This window comes from Saimiri boliviensis, chromosome 2 (assembly GCF_048565385.1).
Source record: "Saimiri boliviensis isolate mSaiBol1 chromosome 2, mSaiBol1.pri, whole genome shotgun sequence".
NCBI lineage: Eukaryota > Metazoa > Chordata > Mammalia > Primates > Cebidae > Saimiri > Saimiri boliviensis.
Genome location: NC_133450.1, coordinates 19,838,984 through 19,866,858, shown reverse-complemented (window position 1 = coordinate 19,866,858; position 27,875 = coordinate 19,838,984). Strand labels below are relative to the sequence as shown.

General features: G+C 35.6%; 1 long non-coding RNA gene across 1 annotated transcript; it reads right to left on the bottom strand.

Annotated features, from left to right (window-relative positions):
- Positions 1-12,389: 12,389 nt before the first annotated feature.
- LOC141582561 (uncharacterized) lies at positions 12,390-21,493 on the bottom strand. The gene is made up of 4 exons (XR_012515436.1): positions 21,206-21,493; positions 20,097-20,190; positions 16,525-16,528; positions 12,390-12,688 (listed from the first exon to the last, which is right to left on the bottom strand). It is a non-coding gene; the product is annotated as an uncharacterized LOC141582561 (long non-coding RNA).
- Between the last annotated feature and the right edge of the window lie 6,382 nt (positions 21,494-27,875).

Below are 27,875 nucleotides of genomic sequence, written 5' to 3'. Positions count from 1 at the left end.
AAATGCTCCTTACCTACATGAATTCCTTCCTTAGGTCCCCTCCCACGGGAGTGTGGGAGCTCTTTCTCTCTTTCTCTTTCTTTCTGCCTAATAAATCGCTCTCTGCTAAACTCTTTGGGTCCACAATATTTATTTGAACAGTAAGCTCACTGCGCTCCGGGGGCCTCTTTCCCCATTCTTGGGGTAAGAGAGACCAAGGACCTCAGATTGGGAAACGGAGCCTCTTTGGGACACCCTCCACTCCCTCCCCCACCTACATCTTTAGTGAGCCAGCCAGGAGGAACACGGGACTTCAGAGAGGTGAGTGGTATTGGATCCCTTTGGCTTGCCAATCTGTCCTTTTGCTTCATTTAAATTTGCTAAGAAGATAAAGACCAGGCGCAGCGGCAGAGGCAAGGCTGGGCGGAAACCACCTGCAGAAAGCGGGTGGCCAGGGCCTGCCTGGGGCCACACACAGCAGCAGCTGGGCTAGGTGGCAGGTGCAGCTGTCTGTGCGAGCCACGCACTGCCTTTCAGACCCCAACCTCCTGGGTCCATATTTCTGTAAGGCAAACTTCTTCCAAGCTCTTTCCTCTAAGATATTTCCTACACATGAGGCTCTTGGGGTGGCAGTCCAGGGTGACAGTCCAGGGGTCCTTGCCCTCCGGCTTATGCCTATGAGCACTTTCTACAGTATAAGTGCGTAGGGCCAGTTCCCTTGGTCCGCAGTGCTAGGCTATGTACTAACAGATCCAGAGTCTATCACTGGGTACTGGAGGGTATAGGACATTGTGTTTTTTTGTCACCCACAACTTCCCAATCCAACTGAATGGTGCCAGAATTTAATAAGGTACAATTTGTCTTGCCTAGGATTGGCTTTCCATACAGCAGAACGTCTCCATCTAGAATACCATAGCCAGACCTGATCCAAGGCTCAAATAGTTAATTACAGGCCTCACAACCCTAGGGCATATTTCTATGATGGAAGGTGGGGTTGGGGAGGAGGCCAAGGCCCGCCATTTGGCCATCCATTACCTTCTTTAAGATTATTGTGCTTACAGGTCCCTCTCAAGGAGTTTATCCTCCTAGGGCAGTTTTATGGTGAGACCTATGTTAATTGAACTCTTGGTAGGAAATATTGGCACCCATCTCCCAAGGCTCACTGGCCAAGTTCTTCAAGGATGCACCAGTACAGGGCCACTAATCCTGGCAGTCCCCATGTACTTATGGTGGCCAATAAGATCATTTAGACAGTGAGGGTGTGCCCATGATGCCGGTAAGCATGTTTAAACCCGGCACATGGGGAGCCCAGAAGATGATCACACATCTAGGGTGCAAGAAAACTACAAGATGCTATAACTGGGGGATGCCACAGGGCTAGCAGTTGCAAGGAATAACCAGGGAAGCAGGCATCCCTGTGATCGATTTCAGATGGGTGCTACTCTTCCCAAGGCAAAGCTACCCTTAAAGGATATAACCTCCTTGGCTAAGCACCACCAGGCTCTTAGGACTTTACCTGAAGGACACGCTAGGGAAAAAGGAAAAGAGTTGTTCTGTCCTGGAGACTTAGTGCTTGTTAAGTCACTCCCCTCAAACTCTCCATCTGTAGGCCCTTCTTGGCAAGGACCATTTTTTGGTTATTCTGTCTACCCCAATGGCAGTTAAGTTGGTGGGAATTGACTCATGGATTCATCACACTAGGCTTGAGCCTTGGACACCTCCTGAAGAAAATCATAGGCCCTCCACTTCACAGCCTGAAGTTCCAGGAGGTGACCCTTTGTACACCTGTGAGGTCTTAGAGGATCTACATTTACTATTCCTACAAGATTCCCAGGGAAGTAACTACTCATGAGTCTAACTTACATCCTGGCATAAACAGGACTATCACTTCTAGCTTTACTATTTGTGACCAGACTCTATACAATTGCCCCTACGGATTGGCCTAATAGCTCTCTTCGCCTCCTTCCTAGTGCACCCCCACCATGACGATTTATACTGACTCTCAGGTGCAGAGTCTTCTTTTCCCAAGGCCACGCCATACTCAAACCCCAATTATTGCTTTCATAGTGGCGGGGGTTCCGAAAAACAGGAGGACTTGTTCTGGCACTGGAAAAGTTACTACCTCTACTCCGTTTTACTATAAGCTATCTCAGGAGTTATATGATAACATAGAAAAAATTGCTAATTCTCTCTGCATAGGCAGCTCACTCTGCAAAAGCAACTTAACTCTTTAGCTGCCATAGCTCTTCAAAATAAAGGGCCCTGAATCTGCTAACAGCAGAGAGAGAAGGAACCTGTCTCTTTTAGAAGAAGAATGCTGTTGCTTTGTAAACCAATGGGGTATTGTCTTAAACAAAGTTAAAAAAATTCAGGGATCAATCAAATGCAGGGCTAAAGACCTTCAAGAAACAGGATCATGGGGCTTGTTGAATAACTGGGTGTCCTGGCTCTAACCTCTTCTGGGCCCATTTATAACCATTCTATTATTGCTGGCCTTCAGGCTTCTCATCTTTAACCTTCTTGTCGAATTCTGTAAGCCCACAAATGGTCCTGCAAATGGAACCCCAGATGTCCTTGGCTCATGAGTTCTTCATGGACCTCTGGATCAACCTGCACCCCTGGAAGACTCCCCTCTGGAGAAAACCTCAACTTCAGTGCCCTTTCTACACCCCAATTCAGCAGGAAGTAGTTAAAAAGCGATCATTGTCCATGTCCCAACAGCAGTTGGACTTTCCTGTTCAGAGGGGCGAGCAAGAGACTGTGTTAAGGAAAACAATTTCTCTTCCCGGGTCCTCAAGGGGCGTGATTTCACCTTCATCTGGGAACCAGAAGGGTTTCAAAGGCAAAGTTCTTTGTCTGACTTTCCTGAGCACAGGCTAGGTAGAGAAATCCTGGTGGGTTTCTTTGTTCAAAAAGCCCCGCCCCAGTTACATATTGACATGATGATACAAATAGAAACTCCATACCTGACCTTGTGTGATGGGTTGCAGCCAAAATGCAGTCCAACTTTTTTTGTTGCACAAAATTACTTAAAATACTGTACAAAGTTACCTTCAGGTTATGGGTATAAGTTGTACATGAAACATAAATAAATGTGTTTACACTCAGGTCCAATCCTCAAGATATCTCATTATGTATATGCAAATATTCAAAAATCTGAAACAGAGGTTCTGTGCATTTTTAATAAGAGATATTCAGTCTTCAGTATATAGTCTTAACATGCAGATAGTTACATCTTCACTTGAAAATGGACTTTGCAAAGTAGTTTTTAATAGCAAACTATGATTTTTGAGGGGCTTAGTGTCACATTTCCAAAACTACCTTTAGAAAATGGAAGTTATAGGGCCAGGTAAAGTGGCTCATGCCTGTAATCCTAGCCCTTTGGGAGACTGAAGCAGGCTGATTACCTGAAGTCAGGAGTTCAAGACCAGCCTGGCCAAAACAGGGAAACCCTTTCTCTACTAAAAGTACGAAAATTAGCCTGGTGTGGTGGTGCATGCCTGTAGTCCCAGGTACTCCGGAGGCTGAGGCAGGATAATTGCTTGAACCTGGGAGGTGGAGGCTGCAGTGAGCCAAGATCATGCCACTGCACTCCAGCCTGGACAACAGAGCAAGACCCTGTCCCAAAAATAAATAAATAAATAAATAAATGTTATTTATCTAAAGTCTTTAATTATTTTCATGTGTTTCTTAAATATAATAACCACTCTCCTAAAAAAAAGCAGATTTTTCTATCTAAATTTCACTATTCTGTTTATTTTTTTATTCATGGCAATTGTTATTAGTTCAAAATGTATATATTGTAGTTCTAATTTTCAGTACTTCAAAATATTATCTTATTTCACCTTCACAGGGGCAAACAAGTTAATGTGAAGTTCTTAGGGTAGGCCTTAATTTAATATAAGTAGTTTTATTATAAAAAAGGGATATTAAGACATAAAGAGAAATATATGAAAGAATGATAGTGTGAAGAGACACAGGCAGAAGACAGCTATTTCAAGGCAGGGAGAAATGCCTGGAACAGATTCTTTCCTCATGGCTCAAGAAAAGGAGCCAACATCCTGCCAACACCTTGATGTTGGACTTCTACGCTTCCGAACTGTGAGAAAATACATTATTATATAAGCTTCTGTATTTGTGATACTTTGGTATGGAAATTTTAGAAAACTAATGAAGTAATATATTTATTGCCAAGTGGTGTGTTTTAATAAAAAATCTAATACTGTCTTTTATTTATATGTTAAATATGCTGTTCAGGACTTTAATGTAGTTTAGAAGTAAGGTATAAGTGCTAAGAGTCTTGGGCTCTGATATCTAACCTGCCTGTTCTCTAGCTATGAAACAATGGGCAGTTTGTATTACTTTCCTGTACTGTAATTTCATCATTTATAAGTAGAAATAATAGTAGTTCTTATGAGAGTGGTTGTAAGGATTAAAATACATGAAACATATAAAATTCTGATCCAAGTGCCTGGCTTTTAGTAAATACTCCATAAATTTTAGTGGCCATAAAGTTGACAATTTACCAATATAAATTGCGATTGGTTTCATCTATCATAAACAGATAACATAACTAGGAATCTGCTGGATTTCTAAAAGTTAAGATTTGCAAATATATCACAGCCCATGGAAAAGACCTTACCAAAACTTCACGCCTTGTTACTGATTTCAACCAAAGCTTTCTCAAAGCTATCTTTGTTGAATAACAATTGTGCACTGTGCACTGTCCTGTAGACTCTCAAGGACACGAAGATGTGCCAGTCAGCCATCCTAATGAGGAGATACTGCTGTTTAGTTAGAGAGATAGCCCCTGGATACATGTTGCTCCATTACAAAGGCTCTATTTCAAGAGAACAGCGGTCAAGATTGATTCTGACTTCTCTACTTCTATCTGTGATCCACAGAGAAAGCATTCTTAAAACATCTTCAACACTGTGTTTAGATATTTTAGGAAGTCATTCATTTTTGAATGAAGATATTAATTCACCACATCTTTATTTACAGCTTTATGTATGTCAGGTTTTGTGCTAGGCTCACTACTTGGACACATGGGATGAAAAAACAAGAGAAGAAACTATGGAAAAATCAACTCCACATGAGCAGATTTTGTATACTTTTCCTGTTTAATAACTGCTGAAATACTGGCCCATAGAATGTGTTGCCTAGGTGCCCCTGGACAGAATTAGTCCTACTTGTTTATGTTCTCATGGAAGCTGTGTTTACCTGAGTCGTTGCACTTAATCATTCTATATTATTATTGATTCATTAAAAAACTCTATTCTGCTACATTCTCCAACATGTTTTCTTTTTTATATGCTTAGAATCCACCATGGTAGCCAGCATGAATCAGGTGCTTTATTAATAAAAAATTAAATTCATTATTCTAAAAGAGGGAAGAGGAGGAGGAGGTAAATAATCATGAAGGAGGACTTAGTATTCAGGCAGAAACTTACATAAGGGGAGGGAATAGACAAGAGAATATGGCAGGATAAAAATTCCCAGGCAGATGGAAAATCAAGAGCTAAAGCATACATGTGGGGAAAGGAATATTTGCTGAAATTACAAACAAGTCAATTTGGCTAGGGTCTATTATATATAAACGCAAATAAGGTAGCATTTAAAAAGGCAAATTCCATTTACATCGTGAAGGCTCATAAATGCAAGGCTAGGGAATCTCAACCTTAATTGTTACAGCTCAGAAAACAACACTCCATGATTCTTCATTGCCTCCAGCATAATCTGTCGACAGTGTATAATTTGGAAAAGACACGGGGGAGTTTCACTGGTATCCAGATATATTAACTCAAATTACTCTCTAGCTAATTCAACCCTGATATACTTTAATCCACGAATACAAATTTCTTTCTTAGTTATTTTGATACATTTTGAATTTACCATTTAGCTGAATGTATTATGTTTCATGTTTTAGATTATTTTCTCTTAAATGAGCAGTTAAATGTACCTGCTGTGTCCAATAGATGCTAACAAATTTGATCTGCTTACCTACATTGAAACTTCTTGAAAAATGTGAAGTATATATATCAATAAATGACCAGTAATAGAATTTGATCATAATATGTAATATGTAAATTGAGAACATTATTTGTTTTCTAAAACATATTCATCAAATACTTCATACAGCTCAAAGTAAAATGAAATCAGAAAGTGAAGCTTGAGCTAAAGCTGCATAGTGCCATAACTTTAAGGAAAGGTAATATAGAAATCAAATCTACAGTTTAAAGTAATTCTGAGTGCTTGGTTGTAAAATACACCAACAATATAGTAGTAAGAAAAAAAATCCTCTGAAACACCAAAATGCTGCATGATTCAGATATTTAAAAATAGATATATTATGTGTACCTTTGGTATGCATTTTGAGGGCTGTCATGAGAAAATACGATGTCTTCTTTATAATGTTTGTGTCAATGTCGATAAATCTCAAAAACACACTGTTACATGGAAAAAGTTGCAAAATTATTCTTAAACTTGAAGGTCATTGAAATTAATTTTAATAGGTCCCAAACAAAATGTTTATTATATATTGATACAGAGATATGTAATAAAATTATGCACTTCTTGGGAATGATACACTCTGACTTTAGAATTATAACCATCTATGAGATGAATAGGAGAAATATTGAAAAAGGTGCTGGGTATCTAGACATATTGATGTTTATTTGCTTTTAAAGCTAATATCTGTATTTGTTATTGACACAAAACAAAATGAAATATTAAAAGCAAATGTGAATCATTAGGGGAAGCATCACTGTGAAGGCAAAACACTGATCTTAACCTCTTGCCCCCAGAATGTTTAAAGTGCCCACTTGCCTTGTGTGAAAGACATCACCTAGCTTTTTTCAGAGGCAGACTCTTCTGTTATATGATATCTTTGCCTCCAGAATCAAGAGAAGCTGGACATTTTTGTATCAAGAAGATAGAAGGGTAGGGATGAAAGAATAAAGGCAAGAAATTTGATTTCATCTTTGCAGGCCATACTTAGCCTGCATTTTAAAAGGTGTGTGTGTGTGTGTGTGTGTGTGTGTGTGTGTGTGTGTTAGAAATTATTATCTCTGTTAGTATTATATTACATTTTAACATTTTGTCATATTCTTGTATGTTATCTAATATTTCTAGAATGAGTATGTATTACTTTTACTATCAGAAAAAAATCATTTTTGAATAGTTATAGGAAGATTAAATGTTAATATGGGCAAAATAAAATGTCATGTAAGCTATACATACTCTTAAAATTCAATTAAATAAAATAAACAATCCAATCTTAAATATGGGCAAAAAAAAAAAAGATAGAGATACCTCATCAAAGAGATACATAGATTGCAAATAAACAACACAAATTTCCAAAGATATTTGACACCATTTTTTGTCAGGAAATTGCAAATTAAAATAAAAATAAGAGATTATTACATACCTATTAAAATGGCCAGATACAAAGTATGATAATACTAAATGCTGGCAAGGATGTGGAGCACCAGGAATTCTCATTCATTGATGATGAGAATGCAAAATAGCACAACCACTTTGAGAGAGAGTTTAGTAGATTCTTATAAAACTAAGCATGATCTTACCATATGTATTAGTCCATTTTCACACTGCTGATGATGACATATTGGGTAATTTATAAAGAAAGGGAGGCTTAATGGACTCACAGTTCCATGTGGCTGGGGAGTCCTCACAATCATGGCAGAAAGGTAAAGGCATATCTTAAACGGTGGCAGGCAAGAAAGAAATGAAAGCCAAGTGAAAGGGTAAACCCCTTATAAAACCATCAGATCCCATGAGACTTATTCATTACTATGAGAACAGTATGGGGAAAACCACCCTAATGATTCAGTTATCTCTTATTGGGTCCCTCCCACAATACATGGGAGTTATGGAAAATGAGATTTGGGTGGGGACACAGTCAAACCATATCACCATACTATATAGAATTGTGGTCTTTGATATTTTACCTAAATGAGCTGAAATTTTATGTCCACACAAAAACCTACCCAGGAATGTTTATAGCAGATTTTTCATAATTGCTGAAACCTTAAAATGATAAAGATGTTCTTCAGTAGGTAAATGGATGAATAAACCCTGGGGCATCCAGAAAATGGAATGTTACTTACAGCTAAAATGAAGTAAAATAAAATTGAAAAGACATGGAGGAAACTTAAATGCAAACTACTAAATGAAAGAAGGAAGTCTGAAAAAAGCTACATGCTGTATGATTCCAACTATTTTTCATTCTGGAAAAGGCAAAACCATAGTGACAGTAAAAAGATTAGTGGGTTGTTAGGGGTTAGGAGAAAGGGAGGGATGAATAGGCAGAACACAGAGAATTTTTAAGACGGTGAAACTATTCTGTCAGATACTTCAATGGTAGATATACATCAATTATACATTTGTCAAAACCCATAGAATGTAGAACAAGAATGATACCTAATGTAAACTATGGACTTTGGATGATAATGATGTGTCAACGCAGGTTCATTGATTGTAACTAAAATACTACACTGGTGTTTAAATAGTGGGGGAGGCTGTAAGTGTGTAGGGGAAGAGAGTTTATAAGAACTTTCAGTACTTTCTACTCAGTTTTGCAGGGGAACTAAAACTGTTCTGAAAATATAAGACTGATAAAAATTACATAAAATATGTTATTAATGTCTTAAAAAATTACAGAATCCATAAATATCACTACCTTAGCCCTTCCCCCTTTAGTGAAACAATTTTATTGTAAATTAGTTCAAATCAATGAATGTTCATTAAGTTGCATATATTTTTTTGGAATTGATTTCTATCATTTTGAAGCTGAGGCATATTCTCACTGTGTTCCATTAAATTTAACATATTTTGAAGCAATGTTAACCCATGAACTGTAATATAATGGTAAACATGACAGCTGCCTCTTCCTAAACAAGCTCACAATGTCATAGGAAAGACTGGAATGTTCATAAATATGTTCCAATATCATAGAGTTTACACAGTAATAAAAGCTTTACCCTGTACAACAGCTGCTCCTAAATGGGCCCGTTGGGGTGCAAAAGGCTTCAGATAAATTAAAAACGTTAATGTGGCAATGTCAGAGAATGTTCTCTTAACAATCTCGTTTCTGTATAACCTAACAGAACCAGAACAGAAAGAGAGAACATTGCTGTCTTTCTACAAAGGAGCCAATTTGACAACACTGAATGCTCAAACATTTATTTGTTTTGATTTAATGTATTTTTATTTACTGATACATTTGGTGGAAGCACAGCTTAAACAGGAAAGACATATTTTTTTCTCATGTTAAATTGTGGAGTAACAAAGGTGGTTCAGAGAATCCTCAATGTTTTCAGTACCAGGGGCTCCTTCTATCTTTCTTTGCATTACAACATGCTTTATGTAGCTCCATTGATCAAGGTTGGCTCCTGGCTATAACATGGAGTCCTTGTAACTTCAGCCATTCTATCTTCTTTCTGGGAGACAGAAAAAGAATACAGGAAAGCCAAAAGTTTCTTTTTAAGTAAGTTATTTGTTGAAGTATACCATTCATGTATAAATAGTACAAAAATCAAAGTATACCAACTCAATTATTTTTCCAAAGTGAATTCATCCATGTAATCAAGACTCAGCTTAAGAAACCAGACATTGCCAGCACCCAGAAGACTCTTATGACCCTTCCCAGTAACTAAATCGCTATACCGCCTTCTCAAAGTACAAATTAATTGTACCTATTTTTTAAATTTAACTAAATATGTTATAGTATATGGTCATTTGTGTCTTGCTTTTTGTATGCAACATTATAATTGTGCATTCAGTCATGTTAATTAGTAGAGTGTTATTTATTTATTTGCCAATGTAAAACAGCATTTCATCATGTCCAGTAAAATTTTACCATTTTACTATTACGAGGCATTTGGGTAGTTTCCACAACTAGGCTATTGCAAGAAATACTGCTATAAAGATTTCTTTCCATGTCTATTGTAAAATAAGTAAATAGTGAAATAAGAAATACGTAATAGTTTTACTATTTACTTATTTCTGTTTGGCATATGCCTGCAACAGGAAACCCTGAGTCATCAGCATATGTTAATCAACTTTCTCAAGAGACTGTATTAATTCACATTTGTCCCAGCAGTAATGAGAGAATTCCAGTTGCTCCACATTCTTCTTAACAGTTTGTATTTTCTATTTTTTATTTGTCTTTTGGTAGAGGTACAATAATATTCTACCATGATTTTTAACTCATATTTCCTGATGATTAAAAAGACTAAGCCCCAATTTTATGCTAAAGAGTAATTCAAATACTCTCTTTTATAAAGTGGCATAGTATTTTTACTATTTTCTGTTGTAGCATATGATTTTTCTTATTGATATGTAGGATGTTTAAAAATAATCTCTATATGAGTCCTTGTTGAGTTAATACATTAAATATTTGTATTGCAAATGTTTCATATCATTAGGTACTTTCTTACACTCTTAATTGCTTCCTTTAATAAGTAGAAATTCTTAAATCTGAATTTGTCTATTTATTATTTCTTGTTCATAGTTACTGGTTACTACATCATTACTCTTGTTTTATAACATTTGTCTATCTCAGGGTCATGAATAGAATGTTCCATCATATTTTTCTGGAATGTTTATTGTTTTATAAACCATCAGAAACTAGTTTCTGTATATGATAAGATATACAGTAAAAGTTAATTTATTTCCACACAGGTATCAAGTTGACCTAGCACCATTTTTTTGAAAATAGCATTTTTACTCACCATACTGCAATGATACCTTTTCTATAAATCAGGTGACTCCATATGTTTAAGCTACTATTTCAATCTCTTTTCAGTTTTATCTGTATATTTATCTATTCTTACACCTATTTCTTATAGTCTTAATTATTACAACTTTACAATAAATCTGGGAGTATAAATCTTTCAGCTTTTTTTTAAAATTTCAAAATTGATGTAGCTATTCTTGACTTTGGATATAAATTGTAGAATATGCTATGCAATTTCTGCCAAAAGAAAACCTGATGTGATTTTCATTTAATCTATGAATTAAATTGGGGAAACTAACATCTTTACAATAGTGAATTATGGTTCACTGTTGTGAACCATGTTTCAACAACCATGAACATGATCTATGTTTTATTTTGTCTCTTTTAGTTTATCTAAATAATGTTATGTTTTACTTTAGAAGGCGTGTATATTTTTTGGTAGATTCCTTTCTGCATATTTAATATCTAAAATGTTGATATGTATAAAAGTTACATATATATAACATGTATTCTATAAATATATATACAAATTTTAATATTTATTGCCACTGTAAATAAATGTAATTTATTTTCATATATTGACCTTGTACCCAGTTATATTGCTAAGTACATGCATTAATTCTAATACCTTGTGAATAGATACTTTAAAAAATCTTACAGGCAAAATCATGTCAGGTGTAAAAAATACGTTTTGTTTCTTCTCTTAGATTCCATATCTACTGAATGTTTTCCATATGGTGAGCATATTTATCATTTAGGAATGATACAGGCCATAAGAACCATAAACCACTTCTAACAGTGGCTTAAACATAGAGAATTATTTTCTCACATAATTGACAGTTTTTGCCTAACTGCTGCCATTGGCTCAGTGGTTCAAAAGTCAGAGTCAGGCCATCAGTGGTACTCTTGGCCTGTTCTTAATGGTTTCAATATGGTTGAAGCAAACATATGCATCACTTAAGATATCAGAGAACAGAATAAAGCCATATATATATATATATATATATATATATATATATATATATATACAGATCTGTATTTTTAAAAAAATCCCAAAAATCTTCAACACAATTCTTGTGTCTTATTGGCTAGAATTATGTAGCATGAACATTTCTAGTTATCAGAAAAAGATAGATGAATAATTTTATTTTAAGTCCCAGTGAAGGAATGGATAGGGACAAAGTATTTGCAAAGTATTACCATTATTTTTTTGAGATGGAGTCTCACTTTGTTGCCCAGGCTGGAGTTCAGCGATGCATTATCAGCTCACTGCAACCTTCACCTCCTGAATTCAAGCAGTTCTCTGCCTCAGCCTCTTGAGTATCTGGGATTACAAGGGCCCATCACAATAACCAGATATTTTTTTTTTTGTATTTTTAGTAGAGATGGGGTTTCACCATTTTGGCCAGGCTAGTCTTGAACTCCTGACCCTTGTGACTCACTGGCCTCAACTTCCCAAAGTGCTGGAATTACAGGCGTGAGCCACCGCACTCTGCCACAAATTACTTTTATGTCAGATAACAATTCCTGGCAGCTGAAATCTGTTTTCTAATATTTTATTTTTGTTTTGGTAAAATTTTTTGATGATGATCAGACTTTGAAAATAGCTATTAAGTAACTTGCTCACTATCATACATAATTACAGTACTTATTTTAAGTTAATCATGAGTTATTTTATCATATTATGCAACGCTGGTCAGATTTTTTTCATTCCATGTTCTCCAGAGTTACATTAAATTGCAGCAAGAAATGCATGATTGTGGAGAAGCCGTATAGATGAAAGCTGAGGTTCTGCAATCATGAAGAGGGCTATATGTAAATCTGAATCATGTATTGTTTTTGTGATATTCAACAACTTATTGCATCTTTCTCAGCCTCAGTTTCTTCTAGTCATCCTGCTTTCTATTTTGGGAGATTTATATAGATAACACATGTAAAACAATAAGCCTACTGCTTGGCAAATGGTAAACATAAAAAAAATTAATAAATATTATCATTATGATTGTTTTATAACAATTGCATTAAGCCTTCGGGTAAATTATTTTTTTTCTGAAATAAGGCAATACATAAAAATACAAATAAATATAGTAAAAGCAGGTCACTGATCAAAGGAAAATAAAATACTTCCAATAAACAATTATATGTTATATATCTTTTCTACAATTTTAAATAAGAAAATATTTAAGGTATTTAAGTGGCATAACTGGAGAGTCAGAAGGCTGGCTGAAAGTCAAAGTAAAGCAATCAACACAGTCATGTGAATTTCTTTTTCTTTCTTTCTTTCTTTCTTTCTTTCTTTCTTTCTTTCTCTTTCTTTCTTTCTTTTCTTTCTTTCTCTCTTCTCTTTCTTTCTTGCTTTTTCTTTTTTTTTGATGTTTGAATGGTTTTATTTATAAACATCTAACTCTGTAAGCCTCTGCAGGTATTTCTGGCTTCCTGGGGGCCACTGTCCCATTTCACCTGTAATTTGGATCACAATTCTGTTCATTGTCACACACATCGTATGAACTGCTTTTCATGCTACTTTTATCCACAAAGCTTTACAAATTTTAATGGTAGCTCTATATAAGGCAACTTTAAAAAGATCTGCCAAAAGATATGATCTACAACACTGTGGCTTTCCTTTAGAATGACTCCCTGACCAGGAGTCCCCATAGAGAAATGTGTTTTCCCTCACATATTGAAAGTACTTCTGTATTGATCTTTATTTCAGTGCCATTAAAACCAAAGCTCATATGTTTTAGTCATGTGAATTTCTATCTATTTGGCTAAATCTGTCTCTCTGTCTCTCTCTTTTAGTTCTTTGAATGTAATTGTTATACAAATTTGAGTAAAGTAGCAATGGGGGAGGATATGATAATCTGATTAAAGCTATGCACACTCTTTCCATAAAAGTATATATGTACATATAAACACATTTTGGTGTGTAATTTTAGAGATTTTGATATGTGTACACACACACACACACACACACACACACGCAAACACACACACACACACTTTGGTATGTAATTTTAAAGATCTTGCCTATCTTGTGAAACCTAGAGGTGCCATAGATGGCAGAAAGAAGCCTGTGAGTCGAACTTGTTCCTCTTCCAGGCCCTGCTCTTACCACTAGAAAAAATGTGCCACTGCTATTTCTGCCCATCGGTGTTGTTTGCTAAATGAAATGAAACAAATTATCTGAAGCCTATGACAAGGCACACAGATAGAGAAGCATTTTCATAGGTAATCCGTGAAAAGGAACATCATTCCAAGGAATCTGAAAACCTAATTCTTCTGACGTTTTACTCATGACGTTTACTTTCTCTCCTCTCTACTCACTCACATTCTAGCTTCCTGCATCAAACTATTGACAGAAAGGAGAAAATATCTCTTTCCTATAAATTATATTTTTGTGTGACTATCCTATATAATTCCTTCCCTGTCTGTAAACTGTACATTCTAGGCCATGAAATATTCAACAAACACAATTCTAATGCCTTTTCTTCTAGAGACCTCTGTTTTACAAAATGGATTGTTTACAACTGTGCTCCCCTTCTGGCTAATGGGCACCCTGGGGAAATGTTGTTGACTTTGAGACTCACCACATATTTCCAACAAATAACGGTGCTGAAGCCAATGAAATCTGATAGCAGCAAATATTATTCAGTGATCTCTGAATGGAATAGATTCATATTTCTCTTCCCTTTGGGGTATGAAGGAAAAGGACATATTGGGATGTATGAACTGCAGTCACATATAAGCAAATGATTTCAAAAAGTAGTGGAGCATTTCATGTTCTCTGGAGTCAAATGGGAGTCCTAACTTGTCAAGCCTAGTTGCAGTGGTAATGGGTTTCTCTTTGGGGACCACAACATACATTCATTTGCTTCCCATTTGGTTTGCTGATACAGCAGCCATACCCTGGCAGGTGCTGCCAGGGACTGCCAGAGGGATGAAAGCAGACATAAATTACACTTCTCTATTGGGTTCTCAGACCAATAGCAAGAATTAATGTGGCCCCATGAAGACCAAAGTGCTTCCTAGGAACCTCGGGAAACCAATACATCACTGACGGTGCCAGCTAGGATTCCATTTGAAAACAAAGCTTAGTGAGTAGCAAGATGAGAAAATGTAGGGAAGAAAACTGCTAATGAAAAATCAGAAGTGTCCTGAATACTGAAGTTTAAGTATTTTAACCATGCTGCCCTGTTTATATTAAGATAAATGTATATTCAGTTCAATGTCATTTAAAAAAATTAAACATACATTTACTGTGCACCTCCTGTATGCCACATGTGAGGGAAAACATGTATGAAACATAGTTAATGACATCTAAAGCTTAGAATCTACTGTGGAAAAAAAAAGAATAATAATTATTTCCAAAAATGATGTATTTGGTGAAAGGTTAAATGCAGAATGCTGGGAAAACAACAAGAGCAGCACTTATGGCAACCTCAGGAGAGTTGACAGAGGAGACCTAGACCCAGGAGACGTGGGTGCTAAGTCAAATTCTAATAGATGAGCAGAGAGAAGATAGATAAATTATAGGGAGATAAGAGGGGTGATGAAAACATACAAAAGCTATTACTATGTTCAAATTGACAGAGTACATAAAATAATTGTGCATTAAAGGAAAAAAAAGAAAAGGATAATCCAAGAATGTCCTAATTGTGGTATAAAGTCTAAAATAAAGACCCAGTATACTTATTCCCTAATATCTTGGGAAAACCAAGATGAACTCAAATGTCCTAGCCAAGTGCATCTCACCACTGTCGTCTTGTGTATAAGGTGTCATAGCCACGCCATCCTCTTTATCATGGATACCAAGAACACTGCCTGCTTACTTCTGTGTAGAAAATTTCAGTTTCTTACCAGCCCACAGAACTATTCAAACAAGCAAATCACATCTTCCCATGGGAACAAAGGTTTACCCTCTCCTCCTAATACCATAAAGCCTAACTCCCATAGCCCCTGCTTATTCACCTATCTACTGAGGACAATCCACTTGTGGTCCTGCATAGCATGGTGTCATTATTACCCAAGCTGTGAGCTATGTCATGAATAAGCTACCATGGACCTCAACTGTCCAGTGTTGGCTTCTGTGTACTCAATCATCTTTATAACTCTAGGGTAGGAATTCCTCTTTTACCAATGTTAACCTTAACATTTCTTAATGTTAACCTAACATTTCTTAACATTTACCAATGGGGTGAAGAGGCTATGAATAAACACTACCTTAGGCAACAAGGCGATGTTATTTCCATTGTTGTACAAAATGTTCAAGGATTGATAGGTTTATTGTTTTTTTATTTGTTTGGTGAGAGTGAAGGTGGAGGTTGATGAGGAATATGGAAATTCAGTTTAAGCACATAGCAGTGGTTAAGCTTGTAGAAAATAAAAAAAAAGTGGATGCGATTTGCTTGTATGAATGTGGGAGAAGAGAGAAAGAGAAGGGAGCATGCAGATGCCTGTGAAAACATTTGCAGGTTCCTTGGTGAGAAATGAAGAAAGTCCCTCTCTAGCAAGTTCCATTTTCTACTTGATGTTAGAACAAGGGCTCTGATACTGTTTGGCTGTGTCCCCACCAAAATCTCTTATTGAATTGCAGCTCATATAATCCCCACGTGTCATGGGAGGGTCCCTGTGGGGTGTAATTGAATCATGGGGGTGGGTCTCTCCTATGCTGTTCTTGTGGTAGTGAATAAGTCTCACAAGATGTGAAAGTTTTATAAAGGGGAGTTCCCCTGCACACACTCCCTTGCCTGCCTCCATGTAAGACGTGACTTTACTCCTCCATTCACCTTCCTCCATGATTGTGAGTTCTTCCCACCCCAGCCATGTGGAACTGTGAGTCAATTAAACCTCTTTCATTTATATATTACCCAATCTCGGGTATGCCTTTCTTAGCAGTGTGAGAACAGACTAATACAAGATCCCTGAGAATGATGAAGGGGCTAGTTAGATGAGAGATCTGAGAAACATGGAGCAAGTTAAAAACAGCTAAATAACTATGATGAAGAATAAAATGGTGCATCTCTTAGGGCAGTTGCATTACCACCACCAAAATATTTTATTCTTTTTGATTTCACATGAATATAGTTAAATCAAATATCTTATTTGATTTAAAAGAATAAAATAAAAATATTTTATTGTTTTTTATTTAACATGGACATAGATTATTCACACTATGTATAAAGTAACAATCCCAGCTTTAGAATCTTTGTAGGATAAATCAGAAGGATGCAAGGGAAGTTGATGAAAATAGCTGAGGCCAGGACTTCTGGAATTGTGTATACAAATACGTGTGTGTCTATATGCTGACATTTATATTGCTGTGATGCATGGTAGTTTATTTGTTAATTTGTAAAAGATTCTTGATTTAAATTCTTTGTAAATGTATAATATCTTGTATTATATGGTTAGGCTTTGTTTCCCTACCCAAAGGGACAAATCTCATCTTGAATTGCAATTCCCAGGTGTTGAGGGAGGAACCTGGTAGAAGGTGATTGGATAGTGCGTGAATTCTCAGGAGATCTGATGGTTTTTTGTGTTTGGCAAATTCCTCCTTCCCTCACTCTTCTCTCTCCTGCCACCATGGGAAGGTCCTTGCTTCCTTTTTACCTTCTGCCATGATTATACGTTTCCTTAGGCCTCCCAGCCATCTGGAACTGAGTCAATTAAACCTCTTTTCTTTATACATTACCCAGTCTTGGGTATTTCTTTATAGCAGTATGAAAATGGACTAATACATCACTGTACTCTAAAGACAATCTCTTGATAAAAAAAATGCTTCGAGACAGAAATTAAGTATCAGAAGAAAAATAAGGAAAAAGAAGGAAATATGTGCTTCCTTGAAATGTAGAGTGTCTATTAATAAGATGAGAAATGTTAAGGTTAATAATGGTAAAAAGCCTTGAAATAGAGAAAAAAATGTTAAATATGATGTAAAGCAAAGAGATATGGTTCATGATTTTAAATAAGTTTTCTCTTAAAGTTTTCCTTTGTTGTTTTTAAAAGAAAAGTTGCTTTGCATGTTCATGCACAATGTTATCCCAATTATCTCCACATAACCAAAAGGTTAAGGATACACTTCCAATTTAAATGCATAGAAACAAACAACAAAAACAAACCTAAAACCTAAGCAAACTAGCAATAAAAATAACAATAAAACTGATTCAACAAAATCCTAAACATTGTGTGTCAAGTGTTGCGTATTGAATTATGTTTCCCCGGAAAGAAACTGTGCTGTATTGAAGACCTAAACCCTGGGACCTGCGAATGTGGTCTTCTTTGCAAACAGGGCTTTTGCAGGTATTATCAAGGTAAGGTGAGTTCATACTGTATTAGGATAGGACCTTTTCATGATTGGTACTCTTAAGACAAAAAGAAAATTTATACACAGAATAAACACAGAGAAAATCCCACGTGATAATAGAAGTAGAGATTTGGGTGATACGTCTGCAAAAAATTTTGGCATTCACCAGAAGCTAAGAAGAGGGAAGGGGAAATGCTTCCCTATAGCCTTCAGAGAGCACAGCCCTGAGACTCTTTGATTTCAGAATGCTATCCCTGTTTTAAGCTGCACAGTTATAACAGCCCTAGGAAACTAGTGCTTCAGGTGAGACATTCAAAAAAGCTTTCAGAAAGTCCAGCAGTAACATGAGACAAGCCTCTTTTCTGAGTTGCTTATTTGATAAACCAGATGCTCTTGCTTTCTGAATCATTCTATTTTTGCTGAGGTTTTCATCACCAAAGACCTCACCATTCCTTTTTGTTTTAGAAATGTCTCACTTCCAAATTCTATAATCAGAGCACTCCAGGATTAGACCAGCATACCAATCATTTCTACAGATTCAGAAACATGTGTGTGTCTAGACTTAAAAGGGCCTTTACAAAGAATGAGCTCAGGTCCTCAGAAAACTTTTCCATCCAAACAATTTATTCAGCTTCAATTCAACACATCATAGTTTGTAGGTTTTCTGCATTCCTTTTCCATTGTTCCACATTTCTGTATAGTGTCTACACAGGAAAAAAAAAAAGGAAAATGGACAGAAAAAAGGTGAAAGGAAAAAAGAGAAGAACAGGAAAGGTGGGAGAAAGAGAAGAGAGAAGAATTTTCTTAAAAAAAAAGGAGAAGATTTCAGCTTTGGCTGAAATCAAATGCTTGTTTTGATCAACTTGCATCAGTAAAACCACAACAGCTGTGCTTATAAAACTAGACGATGATGGAGAATAAAGGTGGGGTGTGAGGCAAAGAACATTTTAACTCCTTATGCACCACAGTACATCCTTCTTAAAAAATTGCTATTAATAAGACATACAATGACAATGAGAGAGATACTTTCAATGCAGGTATCCTTTGAGGTTCTGAGCAGCAGTTTAGCAAAAATATCACACCCCCAAAGTACTTACTTGAATTCAAAAGTTCCAGTTCAAATATTTAAAATATTCCACTCCGTTTTATCTCCATAAGGTCCTGGCTATGTATATCCCATGTATTCAGTTCTATCAACCCCAACATGGAAAATGCTATTGAGAGATAAACAATAAAGTAATGAAAAGTACCAAAGTCTTTCAACAGAGAAATGCTACAAAATACAACATTCAATGAGTATTTATTACATTATTACATCCTGGGTTAATAAGAATGTGTGACCTCTGCAAGAAGATGAGATGTAAAAGAGATTTTAAAAACCTCCCATTTGACTCAAAGATCTCTTTATATTATTTGTATTCTTAGTGATATTTCTTCTTTTCTTTAACTCAGTCAAGCTCTCCTAAGGCCTAATATTCAGGCAAAACAAACTTTATTTTAATGACATTATAATTTTTAGATAATGTATCTTAAATTCCTAAGGATGCAACATTTCCCCAAGAATGCAGGTGCATTATTCTGTTGTCACATGAGTTTGGAGGAATATCTAGAGGATCCATATGTCATTGACCAGAATTGCAGGCTAAATTGTCGATACAAAGCTAAAACTTCTTTGAAACATTAGGTGGAATTTAATTTAGTCTTTCCTACTCAGCTCCTTGACCCCTACTGGGAGATACGTCTGCTTTGTAAAATGAGCCTAAATTTATGAATCATCCACTTGACACTTAATCATGTAAATTAATGACACTTGATAAAAATGCCTTTTGCAATTGCAATGATGACTAAACTGTGTGTTTTGTTAACTGTGCCATTTATAGCTCACAGATTTTGGACTGGATAGAACACAAGTTTATTTGTTCTATACATGTTTTCAATGCCATTTCTCTGTCTTTGAGTTGAAAATAACTTTATCCAGGGGACTTCTTTATTGAACACTTTTAAAAACCCTCATCAGGTGTCATCTCTTACCAAATTTTTAATACATTGTATGTTTACTGCTCAGTAAAGACACAGCCAGATAAATTAGAACAAGAAGTTCTTTAGCTACATCTAGCTTCCAACTACTTGGGCATTAGCCCAATTTGCGCCTCTACAGAATAAGCAACAAAATAATAGCAGAAACACCACTTTGGGAAACTGATGTGCTATTTATCTACTCTCCTGTTAAATAACTCTACTTCCTTGGAGTCAATTTTAACCAGTCTATTTTGATATCTGCTCCTTGGTTATATCCTAACACCTCTGTCATCCTCTCTCAATCATCAATTTGCTTTGTCTCCAAGATAATAGTGTTTCTTTCAATCTCACTCTTGTCACTATTCTGAGATTTTTCCATCCCTGATGATAAAATATACTCCTGTGGTACCGGTGAGTATAGGCACATACAGCTGCCTATACTCACCGGTACCACAGGAGTCTCAACCAATGGCCTTCACCTTTCCAACATGTTTCTTCATAGTGGCTATTGACTTCTTCACCTCTAAAATCTTTGACTACAATTACTAATATTCCATTTTATCAATCACATTAATTTTTTTAATATCAATAATCTGGTAATTTTATTTTCTCACATTCTGATGGGTATCCACTCTTTTTCTCATTAGAATAATAATTTACTGTTAGATAGTGTTGTCTACTATATAATCATCCAAATCTTTTACCAACTTCACCAAATTCCAAATTTCATTGATTCTTTCTACCTCAAAATTTTTTATCTTCAAGAGATCATAAAATTTAACTTTCTCTCTCAAGCGGAAAACAAGTTGAGAAAAAAGTACATTTTTGAATAGATTGACATTGCGGTACAAGTGTCTTTTCTCTCCAGGTCCTGACCGTCATCTGGCAATCATCTTACATGGTCCTGGTGAACACTTCCACGCTTCTAAGAAAGTAATTTTTTGTCACAGCCTTCGAAACTCTCATTCTAAAACTTGGTACATTTATAAGAAATTTATCTATGAGAAATTGTGAAGACATCATGGGTATAAACACTCATTTTCCTGTCCTTAAGCCTACATTCTCATATGCAGTCACCTTAACCTTCTTCTTCTCTAAGATCTTGATCTTGATAGGAACTACTACCTTTATTATCTTTATTTTATTACCTTCTTTTTGTCTGATTTTTCTTTCTGAACATATTGTTTCTTTTTGTCTCTTCTTTTTGTTTGACTTTTCTTTTGGAACACAATAGCATGTTCCTATCTCTTGAATAAAAGGAGGAAATCATCTTTGAATACCATGCATTCCTATGCGGACTGCTACTTAACTCTAAAATGAAGATTCTTAAAAATTTACGTCACTCTTAGTACTTCTTGACTCCAAAGCCCTGTTGGAATATGCTTTTTTGTCATTCCTACTGCTTCCTGAAAAGGAATAATGTGTCAGTCACAAATGGTTTTAAAACTCCGGAAATTGACAGGTTCACATGATACTTCCATATCCTTTGACCTAATTGACATTCCCTATCTCCTCAACATTCTCTTTGATCTTCAACAGAAGGTTTTTTTAAGTTTGCTATTGTGTTAACGACTGTTACCTTTTAATATGTTTGTGAAATGTTCTGTTTCTATTTGCCAACTTCCTGTGGTTGATTTTACAGTTCTGAACAAGGTTTTGTAGTTTATTTGTATGCACACTAATCCCTTTACACACTTTGAATGCCTTCTGACAAACATCACACCTTTGCTCCAGATCCTTACAACCAAATACCTACTGTATACCTTTGCTTGGGGATGTGCATCTCAGTCATAACTTTACTATGTCCCTGTATTATTTACACCTTTCTCTTAACCACATTGAAAAAAAAAAAACAAAAAACTTCCACTGTCTGTAATCCATATGAAAATGTTTGGTGTAATCATATAATTGCAGTGTTAACTTTGGTGGTAGTATCCTAAGAAAGATCTACCTCTATGGTAGGAGAGTAACTGAAAAAAAAGTGGTTGGAAACACACTACCACCTATCCATTTGCAGTACGAGAAGAAAGCATGGCATTCTTCTTTTCTCTGTTGCTAATTGTCTTAGTTGGAATTTTCTATAGTTTGTGGCACAAAGCCTTAGAAATATTATTTTAATAAGAAGAATAATTTCAAGAAGCAAGTACAAGGTACAAGGGAATAGATGAAGGGATAGTTCATGCTGGAATATTAGCAACAGTCAAGTTTCTTCAAGTATGATTGACTGATCAATCAGTTCCTTGCTGACTCCTAGAAAAAATGTCTCAGGGCCTTTGTGGGGTTGAGGGAGAGAAGAATATAAAGTTTCCCTCCAGTATTGGTATTTACGATTGGCTAAAGATTCCTCAATCAAGGAGTTAACTACCTTGCTTTTGAGCATTTTCCACAGTAAAAATGGCCATGAGAATGAGGGATCTGAAGTTATATTAACGCAAAACCCTTGTGCTGGTAGTCAGAGCCTTGCTGCAGGCAAGAAGCAAGTTTCTGTCAGATGAACCTTGTTAGAAATCAGTCCGATCCAATACAAAACTAGAATAATATGGTAAGGTCAAGCAGCTGAAGTGTTGCTGAAGTTGTCTGCATCAGCCATCCTTACCCAGCTTACTAATCATAATTTCAGCCTGCTCCTGTTACAGAACACAAGAAAAAGAGAGAAGAGAGCAGTGATGATCCTCCTTGACTCTAAGGTTGTAGTGACTTAGCATTTGGACTCTGGAGCTGGCAGTTATTTAAGGACACTTACAGGTCCTGGTATAAATAGTACAGGAATTAAAAGCATGAAAAACTAGATATTGTTGATGATTTGATGCCAATAATATTCAATTACCTACATAAAATAGACAACACTTGGAATACTCATATTACTATAATGGATACAAGAAGAAATAGGAAGTCTGAAAATCCCTTTACCTGTCAAATAAATTCAGTTCTACAATACCCACAACTGAAAGTTTTTGGCCTAGACAGATTCACTGTAGAATTCTGCCGAATATTTTAGGGAAGAAATAATGCCAATATTAAATACTCTTTATTTCCTAAATGAGCATGTACAGTAAATGTGAATTTCCTTCAAAGGGTTTGTTATGGACTGCGTGTTTGTGTTACCTCAAACTTCATATGTTGAAATTTAATTTCCAATGTGCAGTAAATGGGGCCTTTAAGATGTAATTAAGTCTGAGAGCTCCCCGTCATGAGATTAGTGCTCTTATCAAAAGAGGCCAGAGAGCTAGCTTGTTCTCTTTCTGCCTTTCAAGAGTACAAGAAGTCAGCAGTCTTCTACACAGGAGGTCCTCACTAGAACCTGACCATGCTGGTGTCTTCACCTTATAATTCCAGCCTTCAGAACTGTGAGAAATACATTTCTGTTGTTCATAAGTCATCCGTCTGTGGTGGTATGTTATAGCAGCCTGGATTAGCCAAGATGGATTACTTTATACAGGAGAATTTTTGGCATGTTTGTTTTAGTATTAATTGGGTTTGAAATGTTTTTCAATTTCTCTTATGATTTCTTTAATGTGTGGGTTATTTAGAAGCATAATTTTCAAATATTTTGAGGATGTTCCAGAACATTTTTAAATGTTCTTTTCCTAATCTAGTTCTTATGGAAAATACACACACACACACACACACACACACACACACACACACACCCCTTTATTATTTAATTATTTGGAAGTTTATCAACTAGATTTATCAACCAGATTATCAACTAGTTTATCAACTATATTTAGATTATGAAATATAAAGCAATTGAAATCATAGAAGCCAAGAGTAGAATGGTGGTTACAGAGGCCAGGGTGAAAGACTAAAAGAGTAGTCAAAGAATATCGCATTTTTTTTTTGTATTTTTTTGAATTATATTGCATAGCATTGTGAACATAGTTAATAATAGAGTATTGTACATTTTCAAATTGCTAAGAGAGCAAATTTTGAATGTTTCACCACAAAAAAATATTGAATATTTGAGGTGATGAATATATTAGCAAGCTTGATTTAATTATTCCACATTATATTCATGAATTATAACATCAATTTTTACCCCATAGATGTATAGAATTATAAATTTTTAACTTACAATTTTTAAAAAAGACATTTTATGGCTAAGCATATGCTCTACCTTAGTAGGTGCTAAAGATGCATTTGAAAACAATGCTTATACTGCAGTTTTCAAGTATGATGTCCTGTAAACATCAGCCAATTCAATTGTGGGAGAGTAGTATTCAAAGTTTTTATAACTTTTGCTGATTTTTAAAATTGTACTGTCAAATACTGAGAAAGACTAAAATTTCAAGCATAATTCTGGTTACATCCATTTCTCCCTTTTGTTCTGCTGTTTTTGCTTTTTGTATTTCAGGCTCTGTTACTGGCACATGTAAGTGTAAGACTGTTACATTTTCCTAATGAATTGACCACTTGTCATTACAATATGCTCTTCTTTGTCTCTAGTGAGACTCCTGTCTTGAACTCTACTATGGTGTAATTAATATAGTCATTCTACCTTTCTTAAGCTATTTGTACTTTATGTCTTATTTTTTCTTTTTACTTTTGACCTATCATTTTATTTATACTTGAAGTAAGTTTTTAAAAGACATTTAGCTGGCTTTTACATTTTAATCCTTCTAAACATTTAGGTCCAACGTATTTGTCCAGTAAACAAAAGCTATAGCTACATATTTCTTCAAAATAGATCACCCTCTGCCTTGGGTTGCAAATCGGAGCCTTTTGACAGGATCTTAGAAGAATATTAGAAATCCTGCTTACCAGCCAAGAGATCTAAAAAGTAAGCTGTTAAGATTTTTACAAGATGTTATATTCAACAGAGAGGGTTGATGTGGCCCTGATTTAAATCTGTCTTGTATTTTAACAAAGTATCTTAAAGTTGTATTCTTTAAATCTATACATCTAAACCAAGTTGTTACTAGTTATGACCTGAATTTAATCCTTGTCCTGAAGTCATTTCTTCTACTTGAGAAACTGAGAATAAACTTAGTATGTCCTTGTTTGATGATATTTCCTCTAACTGAACAATACTATTACTTTCTCTCTCTCTCTCTCTCTCTCTCTCTCTCTCTCTCTGCTCATATCTCATCATAAGCTATTAATGTAAACCAGTTGTTAGTTTATTTTACATTTGTATAAATGTATGGGGTGTAAGTGCAATTTTGTTACATGCATAGATTGCATAGACATCAAGTTAGGGCTTTTAGGGTATCTATCACATAAATAATATACATTGTAACCATTAAGTAATTTCTCTATCCACCATTCTCTACTCCTTCAGCCTTCTGACCCTCCGTTGTTTATCATTCTCCTCTCTATGTCCATGTGTACACACTTTGTAGCATCCATTTATAAGTGTGAACATATAGTATTTTACTTTCTGTGTCTGGCTTGTTTCACATAAGATAATAACTTGAGTCCCATCATGATGCTGTAAAAGACATAATTTTAACAGAATTAGAAAACAAATTCTAAAGTACATATGAACCCCCCCCAAAAAAAGCCCACATAGCTAAATAAATCCTAAGCCAAAAGACTGAAGCTAGAGACATCATATTACCCGACTTCAAATTATATCACAGTGCTATAGTAACCAAAACAGCATGATATTGGTAGAAAAATAGACAAATAGATCAATGGAACAGAATAGAGAACCTAGAAATAAAGTCATATATTTACAGTCAACTATTCTTTGACAAAGTCAACAAAAACATACACTGAGGAAAGGACAGTGCTTTTTTTTTTTTTTTTTTTTTTTATAAATGGTGCTGGGAAAATTGGACAGCTAAATGCAGAAGAATGAGACTGGACATGAATTGCTCACCATATACTGGAATCAACTGAGAATTGGTTAACTACTTAAATATAAGACTCAAAACTATACAAATACTAGAAGAAAGTCTACAAAAATGCTTTTGAACATTTCTCAAGGCAAATAATTCAGGCTTAAACCCCAAAATAAATGTAACAAAACCAGAAATAGACAAATGAAACTTAATTAAACTAAAAGACTTTTGTACAGTGAAGAAATAGAGTGAACAGACAACCTACAGAATGAGAGAAAATATTTGAAGACTATTTATCTGACTGGGTACTAATAGCCACAATACACAAGAAACTCAAACAACAGAACAATAAGACCAAAATCTCATTAAAAAGTGGGCAACAGAACAATAAGACCAAAATCTCATTAAAAAGTGGGCAAATGATCTATATGAATAGATCATTTTCAAAAGAAGACATACAATTGCCCAACAGGTTCATAAAGAATGCTCAATGTCACTAATCATTAGAGAAATGAAAATGACAACTACGATGATATATCTCATCTTATACCAATCATAATGGTTACTATAAAAAAAAGATGTTTGCAAGTATCTAGAAAAAAGAAAAACCCCATGTACAATTAGAGGAAGTGTAAGTTAGTATAGCCTCTATGGAAAACAATATGTCAATTTCTCAAAAAACGGAAAGTAGAACTACCATGCCATTCAGCAGTCCCACTACCGGATATCTACCTGAAGAAAATAAATCAATATATCAAAAAGATAACCTGCACTCATATGTTTATTGCAAGACTATGATGTGTGATAGCAAAGATATGGAATAAATCTACGTGTCCATCAGTGGATAATTGGAAAAATAAAATGTGGTATATGTACACTATGGAATACTATTCAGCCACAGAAAGAATGAAATCATGTTTTGTCAGTTGACACCTCAAAGGTTCAGTCTGGAAGTCTCTTTAGCCACATAAGCAAGTTTATTGTGCATATTTATTCTTATCTACATATTACTGATCATTCACCATCGCATAAAACAAGAAGCCTTTTTTATTCTAGCCTCCAACGAAAATATCCTTTCTGTTTTTCCAAACCATCACTGAGTCACTCCTCAAAGTCTTCCAGCTTCAGCTTCTTTCTGCTGCCCTTTTCTAAAGTCAATAGCACATGTTTTATGAGAGTGCCCACCTCCTAGTGTATATCTGTTTTAGTTGTCTCTTACTGTGAAAATATCATAAAACATTAGTGTATTTGTCAAACAAAAATTGCACAAAAGTTAAGCAGGCAGAGATGACTTTATCTCTGCTTTTTATAGGAGAGACAGACCAAATTCAATACTGCTGATCAGAAAAGTTTTTTTTTTTTTTTTTTTTTTTTTTTTTGAGACGGAGTTTCGCTCTTGTTACCCAGGCTGGAGTGCAATGGCACGATCTCGGCTCACCGCAACCTCCGCCTCCTGGGTTCAAGCAATTCTCCTGCCTCAGCCTCCTGAGTAGCTGGGATTACAGGCACGTGCCACCATGCCCAGCTAATGTTTTGTATTTTTAGTAGAGACGGGGTTTCACCATGTTGACCAGGATGGTCTCGATCTCTCGACCTCGTGATCCACCCGCCTCGGCCTCCCAAAGTGCTGGGATTACAGGCTTGAGCCACCGCGCCCGGCCAGAAAAGTTTTTAAGAATAGGAGAGAGGGATAGTGTAGGTCATTTGTGTTTGTTAATTGGCCTTCCCCAAAGGAAAATAAGCTTTATCCTATCTTGATAACAGGAAGTAAATGACATAAAGAGTGCTAGCTACTTTGAATATTACATTTTAAAGAGATGACATGTGGGTCCTTGAGAAAGGCATTTCCTGTTTCTTAAAACTGGCAAGAGATTAGTAGGAAGGTTTATATATTTTCAAAAAGATGAAGACAGAATTTGCAATTATATGTTTCCTAAGGTAAATGTTCTAAGGAAAAAGAGGTCAAAGGCTTATAATCAGAAAGAAGCCCAGCTTAAGTTTAATCAAACATAGGAAAATATTCAGACTATCT